The sequence below is a fragment of the Anas platyrhynchos genome, chromosome 9 (assembly GCF_047663525.1).
Source record: "Anas platyrhynchos isolate ZD024472 breed Pekin duck chromosome 9, IASCAAS_PekinDuck_T2T, whole genome shotgun sequence".
Taxonomy (NCBI): Eukaryota; Metazoa; Chordata; class Aves; order Anseriformes; family Anatidae; genus Anas; species Anas platyrhynchos.
In genome coordinates this window covers 16791519-16808568 of record NC_092595.1, presented here as the reverse complement: position 1 = coordinate 16808568, position 17050 = coordinate 16791519, and the positions used below count along the sequence as shown (strand labels likewise).

At 65.0% G+C, this 17050-nt stretch overlaps 54 non-coding genes across 54 annotated transcripts; all 54 read left to right on the top strand.

Moving 5' to 3' along the window:
• Window positions 1-900: 900 nt before the first annotated feature.
• On the top strand, window positions 901-1019 carry LOC119717801 (5S ribosomal RNA). Its single transcript, XR_005268104.1, has one exon. It is a non-coding gene; the product is annotated as a 5S ribosomal RNA (ribosomal RNA).
• Window positions 1020-1153: 134 nt separating this feature from the next.
• Window positions 1154-1272, top strand: LOC119717800 (5S ribosomal RNA). Its single transcript, XR_005268103.1, has one exon. It is a non-coding gene; the product is annotated as a 5S ribosomal RNA (ribosomal RNA).
• A 134-nt stretch (window positions 1273-1406) lies between these two features.
• LOC119717799 (5S ribosomal RNA) lies at window positions 1407-1525 on the top strand. Its single transcript, XR_005268102.1, has one exon. It is a non-coding gene; the product is annotated as a 5S ribosomal RNA (ribosomal RNA).
• Window positions 1526-1659: 134 nt separating this feature from the next.
• LOC119717798 (5S ribosomal RNA) lies at window positions 1660-1778 on the top strand. Its single transcript, XR_005268101.1, has one exon. It is a non-coding gene; the product is annotated as a 5S ribosomal RNA (ribosomal RNA).
• Window positions 1779-1912: 134 nt separating this feature from the next.
• LOC119717797 (5S ribosomal RNA) lies at window positions 1913-2031 on the top strand. Its single transcript, XR_005268100.1, has one exon. It is a non-coding gene; the product is annotated as a 5S ribosomal RNA (ribosomal RNA).
• A 134-nt stretch (window positions 2032-2165) lies between these two features.
• On the top strand, window positions 2166-2284 carry LOC119717796 (5S ribosomal RNA). Its single transcript, XR_005268099.1, has one exon. It is a non-coding gene; the product is annotated as a 5S ribosomal RNA (ribosomal RNA).
• Window positions 2285-2418: 134 nt separating this feature from the next.
• On the top strand, window positions 2419-2537 carry LOC119717795 (5S ribosomal RNA). The gene has a single exon (XR_005268098.1). It is a non-coding gene; the product is annotated as a 5S ribosomal RNA (ribosomal RNA).
• A 134-nt stretch (window positions 2538-2671) lies between these two features.
• Window positions 2672-2790, top strand: LOC119717794 (5S ribosomal RNA). The gene has a single exon (XR_005268097.1). It is a non-coding gene; the product is annotated as a 5S ribosomal RNA (ribosomal RNA).
• Window positions 2791-2924: 134 nt separating this feature from the next.
• LOC119717793 (5S ribosomal RNA) lies at window positions 2925-3043 on the top strand. The gene has a single exon (XR_005268096.1). It is a non-coding gene; the product is annotated as a 5S ribosomal RNA (ribosomal RNA).
• A 134-nt stretch (window positions 3044-3177) lies between these two features.
• Window positions 3178-3296, top strand: LOC119717792 (5S ribosomal RNA). Its single transcript, XR_005268095.1, has one exon. It is a non-coding gene; the product is annotated as a 5S ribosomal RNA (ribosomal RNA).
• Window positions 3297-3430: 134 nt separating this feature from the next.
• Window positions 3431-3549, top strand: LOC119717791 (5S ribosomal RNA). Its single transcript, XR_005268094.1, has one exon. It is a non-coding gene; the product is annotated as a 5S ribosomal RNA (ribosomal RNA).
• A 134-nt stretch (window positions 3550-3683) lies between these two features.
• Window positions 3684-3802, top strand: LOC119717790 (5S ribosomal RNA). The gene has a single exon (XR_005268093.1). It is a non-coding gene; the product is annotated as a 5S ribosomal RNA (ribosomal RNA).
• A 134-nt stretch (window positions 3803-3936) lies between these two features.
• LOC119717789 (5S ribosomal RNA) lies at window positions 3937-4055 on the top strand. The gene has a single exon (XR_005268092.1). It is a non-coding gene; the product is annotated as a 5S ribosomal RNA (ribosomal RNA).
• A 134-nt stretch (window positions 4056-4189) lies between these two features.
• On the top strand, window positions 4190-4308 carry LOC119717788 (5S ribosomal RNA). The gene has a single exon (XR_005268091.1). It is a non-coding gene; the product is annotated as a 5S ribosomal RNA (ribosomal RNA).
• A 134-nt stretch (window positions 4309-4442) lies between these two features.
• Window positions 4443-4561, top strand: LOC119717787 (5S ribosomal RNA). The gene has a single exon (XR_005268090.1). It is a non-coding gene; the product is annotated as a 5S ribosomal RNA (ribosomal RNA).
• Window positions 4562-4695: 134 nt separating this feature from the next.
• On the top strand, window positions 4696-4814 carry LOC119717786 (5S ribosomal RNA). The gene has a single exon (XR_005268089.1). It is a non-coding gene; the product is annotated as a 5S ribosomal RNA (ribosomal RNA).
• Window positions 4815-4948: 134 nt separating this feature from the next.
• LOC119717785 (5S ribosomal RNA) lies at window positions 4949-5067 on the top strand. The gene has a single exon (XR_005268088.1). It is a non-coding gene; the product is annotated as a 5S ribosomal RNA (ribosomal RNA).
• A 134-nt stretch (window positions 5068-5201) lies between these two features.
• On the top strand, window positions 5202-5320 carry LOC119717784 (5S ribosomal RNA). Its single transcript, XR_005268087.1, has one exon. It is a non-coding gene; the product is annotated as a 5S ribosomal RNA (ribosomal RNA).
• A 134-nt stretch (window positions 5321-5454) lies between these two features.
• On the top strand, window positions 5455-5573 carry LOC119717783 (5S ribosomal RNA). The gene has a single exon (XR_005268086.1). It is a non-coding gene; the product is annotated as a 5S ribosomal RNA (ribosomal RNA).
• A 134-nt stretch (window positions 5574-5707) lies between these two features.
• LOC119717782 (5S ribosomal RNA) lies at window positions 5708-5826 on the top strand. Its single transcript, XR_005268085.1, has one exon. It is a non-coding gene; the product is annotated as a 5S ribosomal RNA (ribosomal RNA).
• A 134-nt stretch (window positions 5827-5960) lies between these two features.
• LOC119717781 (5S ribosomal RNA) lies at window positions 5961-6079 on the top strand. The gene has a single exon (XR_005268084.1). It is a non-coding gene; the product is annotated as a 5S ribosomal RNA (ribosomal RNA).
• Window positions 6080-6213: 134 nt separating this feature from the next.
• On the top strand, window positions 6214-6332 carry LOC140003272 (5S ribosomal RNA). Its single transcript, XR_011811598.1, has one exon. It is a non-coding gene; the product is annotated as a 5S ribosomal RNA (ribosomal RNA).
• Window positions 6333-6466: 134 nt separating this feature from the next.
• Window positions 6467-6585, top strand: LOC140003271 (5S ribosomal RNA). Its single transcript, XR_011811597.1, has one exon. It is a non-coding gene; the product is annotated as a 5S ribosomal RNA (ribosomal RNA).
• Window positions 6586-6719: 134 nt separating this feature from the next.
• On the top strand, window positions 6720-6838 carry LOC140003270 (5S ribosomal RNA). The gene has a single exon (XR_011811596.1). It is a non-coding gene; the product is annotated as a 5S ribosomal RNA (ribosomal RNA).
• A 134-nt stretch (window positions 6839-6972) lies between these two features.
• On the top strand, window positions 6973-7091 carry LOC140003269 (5S ribosomal RNA). The gene has a single exon (XR_011811595.1). It is a non-coding gene; the product is annotated as a 5S ribosomal RNA (ribosomal RNA).
• Window positions 7092-7225: 134 nt separating this feature from the next.
• LOC140003268 (5S ribosomal RNA) lies at window positions 7226-7344 on the top strand. The gene has a single exon (XR_011811594.1). It is a non-coding gene; the product is annotated as a 5S ribosomal RNA (ribosomal RNA).
• Window positions 7345-7478: 134 nt separating this feature from the next.
• LOC140003267 (5S ribosomal RNA) lies at window positions 7479-7597 on the top strand. Its single transcript, XR_011811593.1, has one exon. It is a non-coding gene; the product is annotated as a 5S ribosomal RNA (ribosomal RNA).
• A 134-nt stretch (window positions 7598-7731) lies between these two features.
• Window positions 7732-7850, top strand: LOC140003266 (5S ribosomal RNA). Its single transcript, XR_011811592.1, has one exon. It is a non-coding gene; the product is annotated as a 5S ribosomal RNA (ribosomal RNA).
• Window positions 7851-7984: 134 nt separating this feature from the next.
• LOC140003265 (5S ribosomal RNA) lies at window positions 7985-8103 on the top strand. Its single transcript, XR_011811591.1, has one exon. It is a non-coding gene; the product is annotated as a 5S ribosomal RNA (ribosomal RNA).
• A 134-nt stretch (window positions 8104-8237) lies between these two features.
• On the top strand, window positions 8238-8356 carry LOC140003264 (5S ribosomal RNA). The gene has a single exon (XR_011811590.1). It is a non-coding gene; the product is annotated as a 5S ribosomal RNA (ribosomal RNA).
• A 134-nt stretch (window positions 8357-8490) lies between these two features.
• On the top strand, window positions 8491-8609 carry LOC140003263 (5S ribosomal RNA). The gene has a single exon (XR_011811589.1). It is a non-coding gene; the product is annotated as a 5S ribosomal RNA (ribosomal RNA).
• A 134-nt stretch (window positions 8610-8743) lies between these two features.
• LOC140003262 (5S ribosomal RNA) lies at window positions 8744-8862 on the top strand. Its single transcript, XR_011811588.1, has one exon. It is a non-coding gene; the product is annotated as a 5S ribosomal RNA (ribosomal RNA).
• Window positions 8863-8996: 134 nt separating this feature from the next.
• LOC140003261 (5S ribosomal RNA) lies at window positions 8997-9115 on the top strand. The gene has a single exon (XR_011811587.1). It is a non-coding gene; the product is annotated as a 5S ribosomal RNA (ribosomal RNA).
• A 134-nt stretch (window positions 9116-9249) lies between these two features.
• LOC140003260 (5S ribosomal RNA) lies at window positions 9250-9368 on the top strand. Its single transcript, XR_011811586.1, has one exon. It is a non-coding gene; the product is annotated as a 5S ribosomal RNA (ribosomal RNA).
• A 134-nt stretch (window positions 9369-9502) lies between these two features.
• LOC140003259 (5S ribosomal RNA) lies at window positions 9503-9621 on the top strand. The gene has a single exon (XR_011811585.1). It is a non-coding gene; the product is annotated as a 5S ribosomal RNA (ribosomal RNA).
• A 134-nt stretch (window positions 9622-9755) lies between these two features.
• Window positions 9756-9874, top strand: LOC140003258 (5S ribosomal RNA). Its single transcript, XR_011811584.1, has one exon. It is a non-coding gene; the product is annotated as a 5S ribosomal RNA (ribosomal RNA).
• A 134-nt stretch (window positions 9875-10008) lies between these two features.
• On the top strand, window positions 10009-10127 carry LOC140003257 (5S ribosomal RNA). The gene has a single exon (XR_011811583.1). It is a non-coding gene; the product is annotated as a 5S ribosomal RNA (ribosomal RNA).
• Window positions 10128-10261: 134 nt separating this feature from the next.
• LOC140003256 (5S ribosomal RNA) lies at window positions 10262-10380 on the top strand. Its single transcript, XR_011811582.1, has one exon. It is a non-coding gene; the product is annotated as a 5S ribosomal RNA (ribosomal RNA).
• A 134-nt stretch (window positions 10381-10514) lies between these two features.
• LOC140003255 (5S ribosomal RNA) lies at window positions 10515-10633 on the top strand. The gene has a single exon (XR_011811581.1). It is a non-coding gene; the product is annotated as a 5S ribosomal RNA (ribosomal RNA).
• A 134-nt stretch (window positions 10634-10767) lies between these two features.
• LOC140003254 (5S ribosomal RNA) lies at window positions 10768-10886 on the top strand. The gene has a single exon (XR_011811580.1). It is a non-coding gene; the product is annotated as a 5S ribosomal RNA (ribosomal RNA).
• A 134-nt stretch (window positions 10887-11020) lies between these two features.
• LOC140003253 (5S ribosomal RNA) lies at window positions 11021-11139 on the top strand. The gene has a single exon (XR_011811579.1). It is a non-coding gene; the product is annotated as a 5S ribosomal RNA (ribosomal RNA).
• Window positions 11140-11273: 134 nt separating this feature from the next.
• On the top strand, window positions 11274-11392 carry LOC140003252 (5S ribosomal RNA). Its single transcript, XR_011811578.1, has one exon. It is a non-coding gene; the product is annotated as a 5S ribosomal RNA (ribosomal RNA).
• Window positions 11393-11526: 134 nt separating this feature from the next.
• On the top strand, window positions 11527-11645 carry LOC140003251 (5S ribosomal RNA). Its single transcript, XR_011811577.1, has one exon. It is a non-coding gene; the product is annotated as a 5S ribosomal RNA (ribosomal RNA).
• Window positions 11646-11779: 134 nt separating this feature from the next.
• Window positions 11780-11898, top strand: LOC140003250 (5S ribosomal RNA). The gene has a single exon (XR_011811576.1). It is a non-coding gene; the product is annotated as a 5S ribosomal RNA (ribosomal RNA).
• Window positions 11899-12032: 134 nt separating this feature from the next.
• On the top strand, window positions 12033-12151 carry LOC140003249 (5S ribosomal RNA). The gene has a single exon (XR_011811575.1). It is a non-coding gene; the product is annotated as a 5S ribosomal RNA (ribosomal RNA).
• A 134-nt stretch (window positions 12152-12285) lies between these two features.
• LOC140003248 (5S ribosomal RNA) lies at window positions 12286-12404 on the top strand. Its single transcript, XR_011811574.1, has one exon. It is a non-coding gene; the product is annotated as a 5S ribosomal RNA (ribosomal RNA).
• A 134-nt stretch (window positions 12405-12538) lies between these two features.
• LOC113844551 (5S ribosomal RNA) lies at window positions 12539-12657 on the top strand. Its single transcript, XR_003499298.1, has one exon. It is a non-coding gene; the product is annotated as a 5S ribosomal RNA (ribosomal RNA).
• Window positions 12658-12791: 134 nt separating this feature from the next.
• LOC113844540 (5S ribosomal RNA) lies at window positions 12792-12910 on the top strand. The gene has a single exon (XR_003499287.1). It is a non-coding gene; the product is annotated as a 5S ribosomal RNA (ribosomal RNA).
• Window positions 12911-13044: 134 nt separating this feature from the next.
• LOC113844685 (5S ribosomal RNA) lies at window positions 13045-13163 on the top strand. The gene has a single exon (XR_003499400.1). It is a non-coding gene; the product is annotated as a 5S ribosomal RNA (ribosomal RNA).
• A 134-nt stretch (window positions 13164-13297) lies between these two features.
• Window positions 13298-13416, top strand: LOC113844582 (5S ribosomal RNA). Its single transcript, XR_003499329.3, has one exon. It is a non-coding gene; the product is annotated as a 5S ribosomal RNA (ribosomal RNA).
• A 134-nt stretch (window positions 13417-13550) lies between these two features.
• On the top strand, window positions 13551-13669 carry LOC113844674 (5S ribosomal RNA). Its single transcript, XR_003499389.3, has one exon. It is a non-coding gene; the product is annotated as a 5S ribosomal RNA (ribosomal RNA).
• A 134-nt stretch (window positions 13670-13803) lies between these two features.
• LOC113844663 (5S ribosomal RNA) lies at window positions 13804-13922 on the top strand. Its single transcript, XR_003499377.1, has one exon. It is a non-coding gene; the product is annotated as a 5S ribosomal RNA (ribosomal RNA).
• Window positions 13923-14056: 134 nt separating this feature from the next.
• On the top strand, window positions 14057-14175 carry LOC113844642 (5S ribosomal RNA). Its single transcript, XR_003499356.1, has one exon. It is a non-coding gene; the product is annotated as a 5S ribosomal RNA (ribosomal RNA).
• Window positions 14176-14309: 134 nt separating this feature from the next.
• LOC113844534 (5S ribosomal RNA) lies at window positions 14310-14428 on the top strand. Its single transcript, XR_003499281.2, has one exon. It is a non-coding gene; the product is annotated as a 5S ribosomal RNA (ribosomal RNA).
• The last annotated feature ends 2622 nt before the right edge of the window (window positions 14429-17050 follow it).

Sequence of the window (17050 nt, the reverse complement as noted above, 5' to 3'; positions counted from 1 at the left end):
TCTCAGGCACTGCCACGAGGGTGGCAGAGGGCACCTCCTGCGAGCACTGGGGAATGCGGACACCTGGGAAGTGCTGCAGGACGATGGAGGCACCACATGGCTCTAGGCGCTCTGATGGCTGCTGGTTTTGCACGTACCTAGCCACATGGAGGGTGCTGTTAGGGACAAATTTGACGCTATTCCACATGCTTGAACTACTCTACAGGAGTATACCAGAGTGAGGAGTAAAACTAAGCGAATAACACGGAACCTGATTGGCACATTAAGAAAGTAATGCATATGTTGTACGATAGCACGAAGAAGTTCAGAAAAAAAAACAAAAACATAAACTAAAAAAAAAAAAAAAACAAATAAAAACAGTACCATTAAAAAACTACCATAACACCTTCCAACTGAACTATTAAAAAAAAAAAAAAGAAAAAAAACATTTTGAAAAAATTGTCAAAAATTGTATTGAAAACATTCTGGAAAATTTTTGACTGTTTTTCAGAATTCACCATTTTCAAAATTCAATACAAAAATGTTCATTAATAAATAATATTATCATTCAACATTGAAGATAAAATCTTGGAATATTCAATATAAAAAAAATATTCCCACTACTCAATATTTTAAATCTTCAATATATCGAAGATATTATGAAAAATAGAAAAATATAACAACACAAAAACAACCCTGGCAACACCGAATCTCAGAGGATAAGCAGGGTCGGGCCCGGTTAGTACTTGGATGGGAGACCTCCTGGGAATACCGGGTGCTGTAGGCTTTTGTCTTTGCCGTCGGGGGCGCTTTTGCGGGGCCAGGGGCGCCGCCTGTTGGCAGGGAGGCCGTGGCACAGGCCGTCGCGGCGGCGGTTGTGCGGCGGCTGTTGGGAAGAGGGCTGTTGGCGGGGAGGAGGGTGCCTACGGCCATACCACCCTGGCAACGCCCGATCTCGTCTGATCTCGGAAGCTAAGCAGGGTCGGGCCCGGTTAGTACTTGGATGGGAGACCTCCTGGGAATACCGGGTGCTGTAGGCTTTTGTCTTTGCCGTCGGGGGGGCTTTTGCGGGGCCAGGGGCGCCGCCTGTTGGCAGGGAGGCCGTGGCACAGGCCGTCGCGGCGGCGGTTGTGCGGCGGCTGTTGGGAAGAGGGCTGTTGGCGGGGAGGAGGGTGCCTACGGCCATACCACCCTGGCAACGCCCGATCTCGTCTGATCTCGGAAGCTAAGCAGGGTCGGGCCCGGTTAGTACTTGGATGGGAGACCTCCTGGGAATACCGGGTGCTGTAGGCTTTTGTCTTTGCCGTCGGGGGGGCTTTTGCGGGGCCAGGGGCGCCGCCTGTTGGCAGGGAGGCCGTGGCACAGGCCGTCGCGGCGGCGGTTGTGCGGCGGCTGTTGGGAAGAGGGCTGTTGGCGGGGAGGAGGGTGCCTACGGCCATACCACCCTGGCAACGCCCGATCTCGTCTGATCTCGGAAGCTAAGCAGGGTCGGGCCCGGTTAGTACTTGGATGGGAGACCTCCTGGGAATACCGGGTGCTGTAGGCTTTTGTCTTTGCCGTCGGGGGCGCTTTTGCGGGGCCAGGGGCGCCGCCTGTTGGCAGGGAGGCCGTGGCACAGGCCGTCGCGGCGGCGGTTGTGCGGCGGCTGTTGGGAAGAGGGCTGTTGGCGGGGAGGAGGGTGCCTACGGCCATACCACCCTGGCAACGCCCGATCTCGTCTGATCTCGGAAGCTAAGCAGGGTCGGGCCCGGTTAGTACTTGGATGGGAGACCTCCTGGGAATACCGGGTGCTGTAGGCTTTTGTCTTTGCCGTCGGGGGCGCTTTTGCGGGGCCAGGGGCGCCGCCTGTTGGCAGGGAGGCCGTGGCACAGGCCGTCGCGGCGGCGGTTGTGCGGCGGCTGTTGGGAAGAGGGCTGTTGGCGGGGAGGAGGGTGCCTACGGCCATACCACCCTGGCAACGCCCGATCTCGTCTGATCTCGGAAGCTAAGCAGGGTCGGGCCCGGTTAGTACTTGGATGGGAGACCTCCTGGGAATACCGGGTGCTGTAGGCTTTTGTCTTTGCCGTCGGGGGCGCTTTTGCGGGGCCAGGGGCGCCGCCTGTTGGCAGGGAGGCCGTGGCACAGGCCGTCGCGGCGGCGGTTGTGCGGCGGCTGTTGGGAAGAGGGCTGTTGGCGGGGAGGAGGGTGCCTACGGCCATACCACCCTGGCAACGCCCGATCTCGTCTGATCTCGGAAGCTAAGCAGGGTCGGGCCCGGTTAGTACTTGGATGGGAGACCTCCTGGGAATACCGGGTGCTGTAGGCTTTTGTCTTTGCCGTCGGGGGCGCTTTTGCGGGGCCAGGGGCGCCGCCTGTTGGCAGGGAGGCCGTGGCACAGGCCGTCGCGGCGGCGGTTGTGCGGCGGCTGTTGGGAAGAGGGCTGTTGGCGGGGAGGAGGGTGCCTACGGCCATACCACCCTGGCAACGCCCGATCTCGTCTGATCTCGGAAGCTAAGCAGGGTCGGGCCCGGTTAGTACTTGGATGGGAGACCTCCTGGGAATACCGGGTGCTGTAGGCTTTTGTCTTTGCCGTCGGGGGCGCTTTTGCGGGGCCAGGGGCGCCGCCTGTTGGCAGGGAGGCCGTGGCACAGGCCGTCGCGGCGGCGGTTGTGCGGCGGCTGTTGGGAAGAGGGCTGTTGGCGGGGAGGAGGGTGCCTACGGCCATACCACCCTGGCAACGCCCGATCTCGTCTGATCTCGGAAGCTAAGCAGGGTCGGGCCCGGTTAGTACTTGGATGGGAGACCTCCTGGGAATACCGGGTGCTGTAGGCTTTTGTCTTTGCCGTCGGGGGCGCTTTTGCGGGGCCAGGGGCGCCGCCTGTTGGCAGGGAGGCCGTGGCACAGGCCGTCGCGGCGGCGGTTGTGCGGCGGCTGTTGGGAAGAGGGCTGTTGGCGGGGAGGAGGGTGCCTACGGCCATACCACCCTGGCAACGCCCGATCTCGTCTGATCTCGGAAGCTAAGCAGGGTCGGGCCCGGTTAGTACTTGGATGGGAGACCTCCTGGGAATACCGGGTGCTGTAGGCTTTTGTCTTTGCCGTCGGGGGCGCTTTTGCGGGGCCAGGGGCGCCGCCTGTTGGCAGGGAGGCCGTGGCACAGGCCGTCGCGGCGGCGGTTGTGCGGCGGCTGTTGGGAAGAGGGCTGTTGGCGGGGAGGAGGGTGCCTACGGCCATACCACCCTGGCAACGCCCGATCTCGTCTGATCTCGGAAGCTAAGCAGGGTCGGGCCCGGTTAGTACTTGGATGGGAGACCTCCTGGGAATACCGGGTGCTGTAGGCTTTTGTCTTTGCCGTCGGGGGCGCTTTTGCGGGGCCAGGGGCGCCGCCTGTTGGCAGGGAGGCCGTGGCACAGGCCGTCGCGGCGGCGGTTGTGCGGCGGCTGTTGGGAAGAGGGCTGTTGGCGGGGAGGAGGGTGCCTACGGCCATACCACCCTGGCAACGCCCGATCTCGTCTGATCTCGGAAGCTAAGCAGGGTCGGGCCCGGTTAGTACTTGGATGGGAGACCTCCTGGGAATACCGGGTGCTGTAGGCTTTTGTCTTTGCCGTCGGGGGCGCTTTTGCGGGGCCAGGGGCGCCGCCTGTTGGCAGGGAGGCCGTGGCACAGGCCGTCGCGGCGGCGGTTGTGCGGCGGCTGTTGGGAAGAGGGCTGTTGGCGGGGAGGAGGGTGCCTACGGCCATACCACCCTGGCAACGCCCGATCTCGTCTGATCTCGGAAGCTAAGCAGGGTCGGGCCCGGTTAGTACTTGGATGGGAGACCTCCTGGGAATACCGGGTGCTGTAGGCTTTTGTCTTTGCCGTCGGGGGCGCTTTTGCGGGGCCAGGGGCGCCGCCTGTTGGCAGGGAGGCCGTGGCACAGGCCGTCGCGGCGGCGGTTGTGCGGCGGCTGTTGGGAAGAGGGCTGTTGGCGGGGAGGAGGGTGCCTACGGCCATACCACCCTGGCAACGCCCGATCTCGTCTGATCTCGGAAGCTAAGCAGGGTCGGGCCCGGTTAGTACTTGGATGGGAGACCTCCTGGGAATACCGGGTGCTGTAGGCTTTTGTCTTTGCCGTCGGGGGCGCTTTTGCGGGGCCAGGGGCGCCGCCTGTTGGCAGGGAGGCCGTGGCACAGGCCGTCGCGGCGGCGGTTGTGCGGCGGCTGTTGGGAAGAGGGCTGTTGGCGGGGAGGAGGGTGCCTACGGCCATACCACCCTGGCAACGCCCGATCTCGTCTGATCTCGGAAGCTAAGCAGGGTCGGGCCCGGTTAGTACTTGGATGGGAGACCTCCTGGGAATACCGGGTGCTGTAGGCTTTTGTCTTTGCCGTCGGGGGCGCTTTTGCGGGGCCAGGGGCGCCGCCTGTTGGCAGGGAGGCCGTGGCACAGGCCGTCGCGGCGGCGGTTGTGCGGCGGCTGTTGGGAAGAGGGCTGTTGGCGGGGAGGAGGGTGCCTACGGCCATACCACCCTGGCAACGCCCGATCTCGTCTGATCTCGGAAGCTAAGCAGGGTCGGGCCCGGTTAGTACTTGGATGGGAGACCTCCTGGGAATACCGGGTGCTGTAGGCTTTTGTCTTTGCCGTCGGGGGCGCTTTTGCGGGGCCAGGGGCGCCGCCTGTTGGCAGGGAGGCCGTGGCACAGGCCGTCGCGGCGGCGGTTGTGCGGCGGCTGTTGGGAAGAGGGCTGTTGGCGGGGAGGAGGGTGCCTACGGCCATACCACCCTGGCAACGCCCGATCTCGTCTGATCTCGGAAGCTAAGCAGGGTCGGGCCCGGTTAGTACTTGGATGGGAGACCTCCTGGGAATACCGGGTGCTGTAGGCTTTTGTCTTTGCCGTCGGGGGCGCTTTTGCGGGGCCAGGGGCGCCGCCTGTTGGCAGGGAGGCCGTGGCACAGGCCGTCGCGGCGGCGGTTGTGCGGCGGCTGTTGGGAAGAGGGCTGTTGGCGGGGAGGAGGGTGCCTACGGCCATACCACCCTGGCAACGCCCGATCTCGTCTGATCTCGGAAGCTAAGCAGGGTCGGGCCCGGTTAGTACTTGGATGGGAGACCTCCTGGGAATACCGGGTGCTGTAGGCTTTTGTCTTTGCCGTCGGGGGCGCTTTTGCGGGGCCAGGGGCGCCGCCTGTTGGCAGGGAGGCCGTGGCACAGGCCGTCGCGGCGGCGGTTGTGCGGCGGCTGTTGGGAAGAGGGCTGTTGGCGGGGAGGAGGGTGCCTACGGCCATACCACCCTGGCAACGCCCGATCTCGTCTGATCTCGGAAGCTAAGCAGGGTCGGGCCCGGTTAGTACTTGGATGGGAGACCTCCTGGGAATACCGGGTGCTGTAGGCTTTTGTCTTTGCCGTCGGGGGCGCTTTTGCGGGGCCAGGGGCGCCGCCTGTTGGCAGGGAGGCCGTGGCACAGGCCGTCGCGGCGGCGGTTGTGCGGCGGCTGTTGGGAAGAGGGCTGTTGGCGGGGAGGAGGGTGCCTACGGCCATACCACCCTGGCAACGCCCGATCTCGTCTGATCTCGGAAGCTAAGCAGGGTCGGGCCCGGTTAGTACTTGGATGGGAGACCTCCTGGGAATACCGGGTGCTGTAGGCTTTTGTCTTTGCCGTCGGGGGCGCTTTTGCGGGGCCAGGGGCGCCGCCTGTTGGCAGGGAGGCCGTGGCACAGGCCGTCGCGGCGGCGGTTGTGCGGCGGCTGTTGGGAAGAGGGCTGTTGGCGGGGAGGAGGGTGCCTACGGCCATACCACCCTGGCAACGCCCGATCTCGTCTGATCTCGGAAGCTAAGCAGGGTCGGGCCCGGTTAGTACTTGGATGGGAGACCTCCTGGGAATACCGGGTGCTGTAGGCTTTTGTCTTTGCCGTCGGGGGCGCTTTTGCGGGGCCAGGGGCGCCGCCTGTTGGCAGGGAGGCCGTGGCACAGGCCGTCGCGGCGGCGGTTGTGCGGCGGCTGTTGGGAAGAGGGCTGTTGGCGGGGAGGAGGGTGCCTACGGCCATACCACCCTGGCAACGCCCGATCTCGTCTGATCTCGGAAGCTAAGCAGGGTCGGGCCCGGTTAGTACTTGGATGGGAGACCTCCTGGGAATACCGGGTGCTGTAGGCTTTTGTCTTTGCCGTCGGGGGCGCTTTTGCGGGGCCAGGGGCGCCGCCTGTTGGCAGGGAGGCCGTGGCACAGGCCGTCGCGGCGGCGGTTGTGCGGCGGCTGTTGGGAAGAGGGCTGTTGGCGGGGAGGAGGGTGCCTACGGCCATACCACCCTGGCAACGCCCGATCTCGTCTGATCTCGGAAGCTAAGCAGGGTCGGGCCCGGTTAGTACTTGGATGGGAGACCTCCTGGGAATACCGGGTGCTGTAGGCTTTTGTCTTTGCCGTCGGGGGCGCTTTTGCGGGGCCAGGGGCGCCGCCTGTTGGCAGGGAGGCCGTGGCACAGGCCGTCGCGGCGGCGGTTGTGCGGCGGCTGTTGGGAAGAGGGCTGTTGGCGGGGAGGAGGGTGCCTACGGCCATACCACCCTGGCAACGCCCGATCTCGTCTGATCTCGGAAGCTAAGCAGGGTCGGGCCCGGTTAGTACTTGGATGGGAGACCTCCTGGGAATACCGGGTGCTGTAGGCTTTTGTCTTTGCCGTCGGGGGCGCTTTTGCGGGGCCAGGGGCGCCGCCTGTTGGCAGGGAGGCCGTGGCACAGGCCGTCGCGGCGGCGGTTGTGCGGCGGCTGTTGGGAAGAGGGCTGTTGGCGGGGAGGAGGGTGCCTACGGCCATACCACCCTGGCAACGCCCGATCTCGTCTGATCTCGGAAGCTAAGCAGGGTCGGGCCCGGTTAGTACTTGGATGGGAGACCTCCTGGGAATACCGGGTGCTGTAGGCTTTTGTCTTTGCCGTCGGGGGCGCTTTTGCGGGGCCAGGGGCGCCGCCTGTTGGCAGGGAGGCCGTGGCACAGGCCGTCGCGGCGGCGGTTGTGCGGCGGCTGTTGGGAAGAGGGCTGTTGGCGGGGAGGAGGGTGCCTACGGCCATACCACCCTGGCAACGCCCGATCTCGTCTGATCTCGGAAGCTAAGCAGGGTCGGGCCCGGTTAGTACTTGGATGGGAGACCTCCTGGGAATACCGGGTGCTGTAGGCTTTTGTCTTTGCCGTCGGGGGCGCTTTTGCGGGGCCAGGGGCGCCGCCTGTTGGCAGGGAGGCCGTGGCACAGGCCGTCGCGGCGGCGGTTGTGCGGCGGCTGTTGGGAAGAGGGCTGTTGGCGGGGAGGAGGGTGCCTACGGCCATACCACCCTGGCAACGCCCGATCTCGTCTGATCTCGGAAGCTAAGCAGGGTCGGGCCCGGTTAGTACTTGGATGGGAGACCTCCTGGGAATACCGGGTGCTGTAGGCTTTTGTCTTTGCCGTCGGGGGCGCTTTTGCGGGGCCAGGGGCGCCGCCTGTTGGCAGGGAGGCCGTGGCACAGGCCGTCGCGGCGGCGGTTGTGCGGCGGCTGTTGGGAAGAGGGCTGTTGGCGGGGAGGAGGGTGCCTACGGCCATACCACCCTGGCAACGCCCGATCTCGTCTGATCTCGGAAGCTAAGCAGGGTCGGGCCCGGTTAGTACTTGGATGGGAGACCTCCTGGGAATACCGGGTGCTGTAGGCTTTTGTCTTTGCCGTCGGGGGCGCTTTTGCGGGGCCAGGGGCGCCGCCTGTTGGCAGGGAGGCCGTGGCACAGGCCGTCGCGGCGGCGGTTGTGCGGCGGCTGTTGGGAAGAGGGCTGTTGGCGGGGAGGAGGGTGCCTACGGCCATACCACCCTGGCAACGCCCGATCTCGTCTGATCTCGGAAGCTAAGCAGGGTCGGGCCCGGTTAGTACTTGGATGGGAGACCTCCTGGGAATACCGGGTGCTGTAGGCTTTTGTCTTTGCCGTCGGGGGCGCTTTTGCGGGGCCAGGGGCGCCGCCTGTTGGCAGGGAGGCCGTGGCACAGGCCGTCGCGGCGGCGGTTGTGCGGCGGCTGTTGGGAAGAGGGCTGTTGGCGGGGAGGAGGGTGCCTACGGCCATACCACCCTGGCAACGCCCGATCTCGTCTGATCTCGGAAGCTAAGCAGGGTCGGGCCCGGTTAGTACTTGGATGGGAGACCTCCTGGGAATACCGGGTGCTGTAGGCTTTTGTCTTTGCCGTCGGGGGCGCTTTTGCGGGGCCAGGGGCGCCGCCTGTTGGCAGGGAGGCCGTGGCACAGGCCGTCGCGGCGGCGGTTGTGCGGCGGCTGTTGGGAAGAGGGCTGTTGGCGGGGAGGAGGGTGCCTACGGCCATACCACCCTGGCAACGCCCGATCTCGTCTGATCTCGGAAGCTAAGCAGGGTCGGGCCCGGTTAGTACTTGGATGGGAGACCTCCTGGGAATACCGGGTGCTGTAGGCTTTTGTCTTTGCCGTCGGGGGCGCTTTTGCGGGGCCAGGGGCGCCGCCTGTTGGCAGGGAGGCCGTGGCACAGGCCGTCGCGGCGGCGGTTGTGCGGCGGCTGTTGGGAAGAGGGCTGTTGGCGGGGAGGAGGGTGCCTACGGCCATACCACCCTGGCAACGCCCGATCTCGTCTGATCTCGGAAGCTAAGCAGGGTCGGGCCCGGTTAGTACTTGGATGGGAGACCTCCTGGGAATACCGGGTGCTGTAGGCTTTTGTCTTTGCCGTCGGGGGCGCTTTTGCGGGGCCAGGGGCGCCGCCTGTTGGCAGGGAGGCCGTGGCACAGGCCGTCGCGGCGGCGGTTGTGCGGCGGCTGTTGGGAAGAGGGCTGTTGGCGGGGAGGAGGGTGCCTACGGCCATACCACCCTGGCAACGCCCGATCTCGTCTGATCTCGGAAGCTAAGCAGGGTCGGGCCCGGTTAGTACTTGGATGGGAGACCTCCTGGGAATACCGGGTGCTGTAGGCTTTTGTCTTTGCCGTCGGGGGCGCTTTTGCGGGGCCAGGGGCGCCGCCTGTTGGCAGGGAGGCCGTGGCACAGGCCGTCGCGGCGGCGGTTGTGCGGCGGCTGTTGGGAAGAGGGCTGTTGGCGGGGAGGAGGGTGCCTACGGCCATACCACCCTGGCAACGCCCGATCTCGTCTGATCTCGGAAGCTAAGCAGGGTCGGGCCCGGTTAGTACTTGGATGGGAGACCTCCTGGGAATACCGGGTGCTGTAGGCTTTTGTCTTTGCCGTCGGGGGCGCTTTTGCGGGGCCAGGGGCGCCGCCTGTTGGCAGGGAGGCCGTGGCACAGGCCGTCGCGGCGGCGGTTGTGCGGCGGCTGTTGGGAAGAGGGCTGTTGGCGGGGAGGAGGGTGCCTACGGCCATACCACCCTGGCAACGCCCGATCTCGTCTGATCTCGGAAGCTAAGCAGGGTCGGGCCCGGTTAGTACTTGGATGGGAGACCTCCTGGGAATACCGGGTGCTGTAGGCTTTTGTCTTTGCCGTCGGGGGCGCTTTTGCGGGGCCAGGGGCGCCGCCTGTTGGCAGGGAGGCCGTGGCACAGGCCGTCGCGGCGGCGGTTGTGCGGCGGCTGTTGGGAAGAGGGCTGTTGGCGGGGAGGAGGGTGCCTACGGCCATACCACCCTGGCAACGCCCGATCTCGTCTGATCTCGGAAGCTAAGCAGGGTCGGGCCCGGTTAGTACTTGGATGGGAGACCTCCTGGGAATACCGGGTGCTGTAGGCTTTTGTCTTTGCCGTCGGGGGCGCTTTTGCGGGGCCAGGGGCGCCGCCTGTTGGCAGGGAGGCCGTGGCACAGGCCGTCGCGGCGGCGGTTGTGCGGCGGCTGTTGGGAAGAGGGCTGTTGGCGGGGAGGAGGGTGCCTACGGCCATACCACCCTGGCAACGCCCGATCTCGTCTGATCTCGGAAGCTAAGCAGGGTCGGGCCCGGTTAGTACTTGGATGGGAGACCTCCTGGGAATACCGGGTGCTGTAGGCTTTTGTCTTTGCCGTCGGGGGCGCTTTTGCGGGGCCAGGGGCGCCGCCTGTTGGCAGGGAGGCCGTGGCACAGGCCGTCGCGGCGGCGGTTGTGCGGCGGCTGTTGGGAAGAGGGCTGTTGGCGGGGAGGAGGGTGCCTACGGCCATACCACCCTGGCAACGCCCGATCTCGTCTGATCTCGGAAGCTAAGCAGGGTCGGGCCCGGTTAGTACTTGGATGGGAGACCTCCTGGGAATACCGGGTGCTGTAGGCTTTTGTCTTTGCCGTCGGGGGGGCTTTTGCGGGGCCAGGGGCGCCGCCTGTTGGCAGGGAGGCCGTGGCACAGGCCGTCGCGGCGGCGGTTGTGCGGCGGCTGTTGGGAAGAGGGCTGTTGGCGGGGAGGAGGGTGCCTACGGCCATACCACCCTGGCAACGCCCGATCTCGTCTGATCTCGGAAGCTAAGCAGGGTCGGGCCCGGTTAGTACTTGGATGGGAGACCTCCTGGGAATACCGGGTGCTGTAGGCTTTTGTCTTTGCCGTCGGGGGCGCTTTTGCGGGGCCAGGGGCGCCGCCTGTTGGCAGGGAGGCCGTGGCACAGGCCGTCGCGGCGGCGGTTGTGCGGCGGCTGTTGGGAAGAGGGCTGTTGGCGGGGAGGAGGGTGCCTACGGCCATACCACCCTGGCAACGCCCGATCTCGTCTGATCTCGGAAGCTAAGCAGGGTCGGGCCCGGTTAGTACTTGGATGGGAGACCTCCTGGGAATACCGGGTGCTGTAGGCTTTTGTCTTTGCCGTCGGGGGCGCTTTTGCGGGGCCAGGGGCGCCGCCTGTTGGCAGGGAGGCCGTGGCACAGGCCGTCGCGGCGGCGGTTGTGCGGCGGCTGTTGGGAAGAGGGCTGTTGGCGGGGAGGAGGGTGCCTACGGCCATACCACCCTGGCAACGCCCGATCTCGTCTGATCTCGGAAGCTAAGCAGGGTCGGGCCCGGTTAGTACTTGGATGGGAGACCTCCTGGGAATACCGGGTGCTGTAGGCTTTTGTCTTTGCCGTCGGGGGCGCTTTTGCGGGGCCAGGGGCGCCGCCTGTTGGCAGGGAGGCCGTGGCACAGGCCGTCGCGGCGGCGGTTGTGCGGCGGCTGTTGGGAAGAGGGCTGTTGGCGGGGAGGAGGGTGCCTACGGCCATACCACCCTGGCAACGCCCGATCTCGTCTGATCTCGGAAGCTAAGCAGGGTCGGGCCCGGTTAGTACTTGGATGGGAGACCTCCTGGGAATACCGGGTGCTGTAGGCTTTTGTCTTTGCCGTCGGGGGCGCTTTTGCGGGGCCAGGGGCGCCGCCTGTTGGCAGGGAGGCCGTGGCACAGGCCGTCGCGGCGGCGGTTGTGCGGCGGCTGTTGGGAAGAGGGCTGTTGGCGGGGAGGAGGGTGCCTACGGCCATACCACCCTGGCAACGCCCGATCTCGTCTGATCTCGGAAGCTAAGCAGGGTCGGGCCCGGTTAGTACTTGGATGGGAGACCTCCTGGGAATACCGGGTGCTGTAGGCTTTTGTCTTTGCCGTCGGGGGCGCTTTTGCGGGGCCAGGGGCGCCGCCTGTTGGCAGGGAGGCCGTGGCACAGGCCGTCGCGGCGGCGGTTGTGCGGCGGCTGTTGGGAAGAGGGCTGTTGGCGGGGAGGAGGGTGCCTACGGCCATACCACCCTGGCAACGCCCGATCTCGTCTGATCTCGGAAGCTAAGCAGGGTCGGGCCCGGTTAGTACTTGGATGGGAGACCTCCTGGGAATACCGGGTGCTGTAGGCTTTTGTCTTTGCCGTCGGGGGCGCTTTTGCGGGGCCAGGGGCGCCGCCTGTTGGCAGGGAGGCCGTGGCACAGGCCGTCGCGGCGGCGGTTGTGCGGCGGCTGTTGGGAAGAGGGCTGTTGGCGGGGAGGAGGGTGCCTACGGCCATACCACCCTGGCAACGCCCGATCTCGTCTGATCTCGGAAGCTAAGCAGGGTCGGGCCCGGTTAGTACTTGGATGGGAGACCTCCTGGGAATACCGGGTGCTGTAGGCTTTTGTCTTTGCCGTCGGGGGCGCTTTTGCGGGGCCAGGGGCGCCGCCTGTTGGCAGGGAGGCCGTGGCACAGGCCGTCGCGGCGGCGGTTGTGCGGCGGCTGTTGGGAAGAGGGCTGTTGGCGGGGAGGAGGGTGCCTACGGCCATACCACCCTGGCAACGCCCGATCTCGTCTGATCTCGGAAGCTAAGCAGGGTCGGGCCCGGTTAGTACTTGGATGGGAGACCTCCTGGGAATACCGGGTGCTGTAGGCTTTTGTCTTTGCCGTCGGGGGCGCTTTTGCGGGGCCAGGGGCGCCGCCTGTTGGCAGGGAGGCCGTGGCACAGGCCGTCGCGGCGGCGGTTGTGCGGCGGCTGTTGGGAAGAGGGCTGTTGGCGGGGAGGAGGGTGCCTACGGCCATACCACCCTGGCAACGCCCGATCTCGTCTGATCTCGGAAGCTAAGCAGGGTCGGGCCCGGTTAGTACTTGGATGGGAGACCTCCTGGGAATACCGGGTGCTGTAGGCTTTTGTCTTTGCCGTCGGGGGCGCTTTTGCGGGGCCAGGGGCGCCGCCTGTTGGCAGGGAGGCCGTGGCACAGGCCGTCGCGGCGGCGGTTGTGCGGCGGCTGTTGGGAAGAGGGCTGTTGGCGGGGAGGAGGGTGCCTACGGCCATACCACCCTGGCAACGCCCGATCTCGTCTGATCTCGGAAGCTAAGCAGGGTCGGGCCCGGTTAGTACTTGGATGGGAGACCTCCTGGGAATACCGGGTGCTGTAGGCTTTTGTCTTTGCCGTCGGGGGCGCTTTTGCGGGGCCAGGGGCGCCGCCTGTTGGCAGGGAGGCCGTGGCACAGGCCGTCGCGGCGGCGGTTGTGCGGCGGCTGTTGGGAAGAGGGCTGTTGGCGGGGAGGAGGGTGCCTACGGCCATACCACCCTGGCAACGCCCGATCTCGTCTGATCTCGGAAGCTAAGCAGGGTCGGGCCCGGTTAGTACTTGGATGGGAGACCTCCTGGGAATACCGGGTGCTGTAGGCTTTTGTCTTTGCCGTCGGGGGCGCTTTTGCGGGGCCAGGGGCGCCGCCTGTTGGCAGGGAGGCCGTGGCACAGGCCGTCGCGGCGGCGGTTGTGCGGCGGCTGTTGGGAAGAGGGCTGTTGGCGGGGAGGAGGGTGCCTACGGCCATACCACCCTGGCAACGCCCGATCTCGTCTGATCTCGGAAGCTAAGCAGGGTCGGGCCCGGTTAGTACTTGGATGGGAGACCTCCTGGGAATACCGGGTGCTGTAGGCTTTTGTCTTTGCCGTCGGGGGCGCTTTTGCGGGGCCAGGGGCGCCGCCTGTTGGCAGGGAGGCCGTGGCACAGGCCGTCGCGGCGGCGGTTGTGCGGCGGCTGTTGGGAAGAGGGCTGTTGGCGGGGAGGAGGGTGCCTACGGCCATACCACCCTGGCAACGCCCGATCTCGTCTGATCTCGGAAGCTAAGCAGGGTCGGGCCCGGTTAGTACTTGGATGGGAGACCTCCTGGGAATACCGGGTGCTGTAGGCTTTTGTCTTTGCCGTCGGGGGCGCTTTTGCGGGGCCAGGGGCGCCGCCTGTTGGCAGGGAGGCCGTGGCACAGGCCGTCGCGGCGGCGGTTGTGCGGCGGCTGTTGGGAAGAGGGCTGTTGGCGGGGAGGAGGGTGCCTACGGCCATACCACCCTGGCAACGCCCGATCTCGTCTGATCTCGGAAGCTAAGCAGGGTCGGGCCCGGTTAGTACTTGGATGGGAGACCTCCTGGGAATACCGGGTGCTGTAGGCTTTTGTCTTTGCCGTCGGGGGCGCTTTTGCGGGGCCAGGGGCGCCGCCTGTTGGCAGGGAGGCCGTGGCACAGGCCGTCGCGGCGGCGGTTGTGCGGCGGCTGTTGGGAAGAGGGCTGTTGGCGGGGAGGAGGGTGCCTACGGCCATACCACCCTGGCAACGCCCGATCTCGTCTGATCTCGGAAGCTAAGCAGGGTCGGGCCCGGTTAGTACTTGGATGGGAGACCTCCTGGGAATACCGGGTGCTGTAGGCTTTTGTCTTTGCCGTCGGGGGCGCTTTTGCGGGGCCAGGGGCGCCGCCTGTTGGCAGGGAGGCCGTGGCACAGGCCGTCGCGGCGGCGGTTGTGCGGCGGCTGTTGGGAAGAGGGCTGTTGGCGGGGAGGAGGGTGCCTACGGCCATACCACCCTGGCAACGCCCGATCTCGTCTGATCTCGGAAGCTAAGCAGGGTCGGGCCCGGTTAGTACTTGGATGGGAGACCTCCTGGGAATACCGGGTGCTGTAGGCTTTTGTCTTTGCCGTCGGGGGCGCTTTTGCGGGGCCAGGGGCGCCGCCTGTTGGCAGGGAGGCCGTGGCACAGGCCGTCGCGGCGGCGGTTGTGCGGCGGCTGTTGGGAAGAGGGCTGTTGGCGGGGAGGAGGGTGCCTACGGCCATACCACCCTGGCAACGCCCGATCTCGTCTGATCTCGGAAGCTAAGCAGGGTCAGGCCCGGTTAGTACTTGGATGGGAGACCTCCTGGGAATACCGGGTGCTGTAGGCTTTTTTTCCTACTTTTATATTTTCATATTTATTAAAATCTTTTCAATTTACTCACTTGTTGAATTTGTGATCACATTCTATCCTCTTTTTTGTTCCCTCTAGTTATGTGTATGTCATTTAGCTATTTTATTAGGCTGTGACTTTTTTTTTTTTTATCTTATTTTAATATGTGTTGGTCATTTGTATCCATCCGCCTGTGCTCTTAGCATTGCACAGCTGTCCTTTAGCATTGGCCTGCAGCACGTCAGCTCCCCCCGTGTCAGCTGCATGCACTACACGAAGAGCCCATGGGTGTCTACGAGTGGCCGTGCCATGCTCTGGAAAGCCCACTGCAGGATCCCGTCCCAGGCGCCCTGTGGGACAGCCCATGGGAGTTTGCTCTTTGTTTTCACCTGCTCCCAGCCTCTTGTCTTTACCCTGGATTTCACTTGCGTGCCCCCCATAGGCTGAGCACCTGATGTGGGGTTACCCCAGGCATTCAGTGTCCCATGGTTGGGCTCTGCCTGTTGGTGTCACCACCTGTAAGTTACCTCGCCCAGGAGGGCGTCGAGCTCATCCCTGCTCAATACGGGGTCACCTCCGGGGTTGCCACACTCTGCCTGCGGAGGAGATGGGTTGTGTCTGGTGACGTGCTGGCTTCAGCCCTTCAGTGCCTGCCACCCAGCTGGCGGCTGCCCCGCAGTGTGCTGCTCCCCTTCCAGCCCAGCTTCAGCAACACCTCCAGCTATAGCTGCTTGTCCCTCACCCAGCCCAAACCATCACTCCTCAGCTCCATCTCTCCCATCTCGTCTCCCCCTCCAAACGCCCTTGCCCAGTGCTGCCACTCCCCGGGCTGTTCCCCCCGTGGTGCCTTGCACTGACCTTTGCTGCCTGATGCGCGTGGTCTCCGGTAATTGCGGTGCTCCCCACGCTGCCTGTTTCTGGTGCACCCACGCAGGAACTGCAAAGCAGCAGCCCCCTGTGACCAAAGGCAGTGTCACAAACTCTCCAGGCAGTGAGACCAGACCCAGGGGGTTTGGGGTGAGAAGTGGGAGGTGGCAGGGGCCTCACCCAGGGTTCCCGTTAGGTACAGGGCAGTGTTGGGTTGTAGGGATCCTGCTGAAGCAGCGGCTGCAGACACTCCCGTCACCTCTACCCATGTGGGCACCGTGTTCTTCCTCCCCGGGGATCACGGGGGGCTGCTCTGCAACCTTGTCTGCCTCCCGCAACTGGCCTGGCTTGACCGCACATGAGCCGCACTGCCACGTCCCGCTGCGCAGCCAGAGCGCGGCTGTGAGCGAGGGCAGGGACGCCCAGGGACACCAGAGCCACATGGCCCGCGCTGGGGCTCACCTGGGGACGCGGGGCAGCGGGGGCACCAGACAGGCGAGGTGGAAAGCCCGGGGGCAGCCATCGCAGCAGATGAGCTCTCCGCCGTCACCGCACGCTGCGCATTCATCCTCGTTCTCCTGCCACGGGGGAGCAGGCAGGGGGGCGCTGCCACTGCCACTATGGGTGGCTCCAGGGGACGCCGTCACCCACTGCCTCCTCGACACCTCTTCCCTCGGCACTTGCCCTGCAAACACCTAACACGGCAGTGCCTTTTGGCACAGGGGTCACCTGTTCCCAGGCTGCCTGTACTCAGGTGGATACACCAGGAGTATCCTGATGGCCCCAATTTCACCAGGTGACATTTGGGGTGCTGAAAAGCCCCGAGCTCACCTGCTGGGGTGTGGGGTCCTGGCTGTGCATGGTGGGCGCTGGCAGACAGCCCTGGGGTGTTGCTCGCAGCCCCCCGCTCTGCGGGCAGAACGAGAGAGGGGTTTTGGGGACCATCAACCACTGGGAGAGCTGCAGGGAAGGGAGGATCCCTGCTGCTGGGAGGGCTTGTATGGCTGTAAGGTGCCGGGGGGGGGCAACACCGTACGCTTTGGGGTGCCCTGGGTCGGGCAGCAGGTTTCAGGCTGCGGCTCCTGCTCCTGGCCCCAAGTTCCTCGCCAGCAGCTGGGTCATAAAGCTCATCCCCGGCTCTGCTGCCCACCTTGGTGCTGCCTGGAAGAGAGGCCAGCACCGTCCCTGCCGCCCCTGACCCTCTGCAGGGGCCCTCCCGAGGAGGGGGGCTCCAGAGGCTGGGGGCTGCCCAGTGCCTGCGCTTACTCACTCGGCTCCAGCCCATGTCTGATGAGGACGTGCTTCCCCTCAGCAGCGCCACGGGTGCCGGGCACCTCACTGGCTGCAGCCTGGAGGCCTGCAGGCAGGGGGGGCTCAGACGGCCTCATCTAAAAGCGAACGCTGTCCCACTGCTGCCCCTGTCTCCCCTTGGCCCAACCCACCCCTCTGCCCAAGCCTGCTGGCTGTAGGTGCCCGGTGGCCTCTCGCAGACCATCACCGTCTGACTGGGACTGTTTGGGGGAGAAACCTGTGGCTGTGCTTGTCCCCAGGGAACAGGAGAAGAGCTTGGCACTCACTGCTGCTACGGGGTGAGCGTGTGGTGTCCACACTCTCCAGCTTCTTCGTGGTCTTTGCTTTTGTCAGGGGCCCTGGGGGTGTTGCAGGATGGGTCACCCTGGGTGACACGCTCCAAGTGCCCCGCCACATTTCTTCCCTGCACCCACCCTGACCAGGTCTCCATACCGGGGCTGGC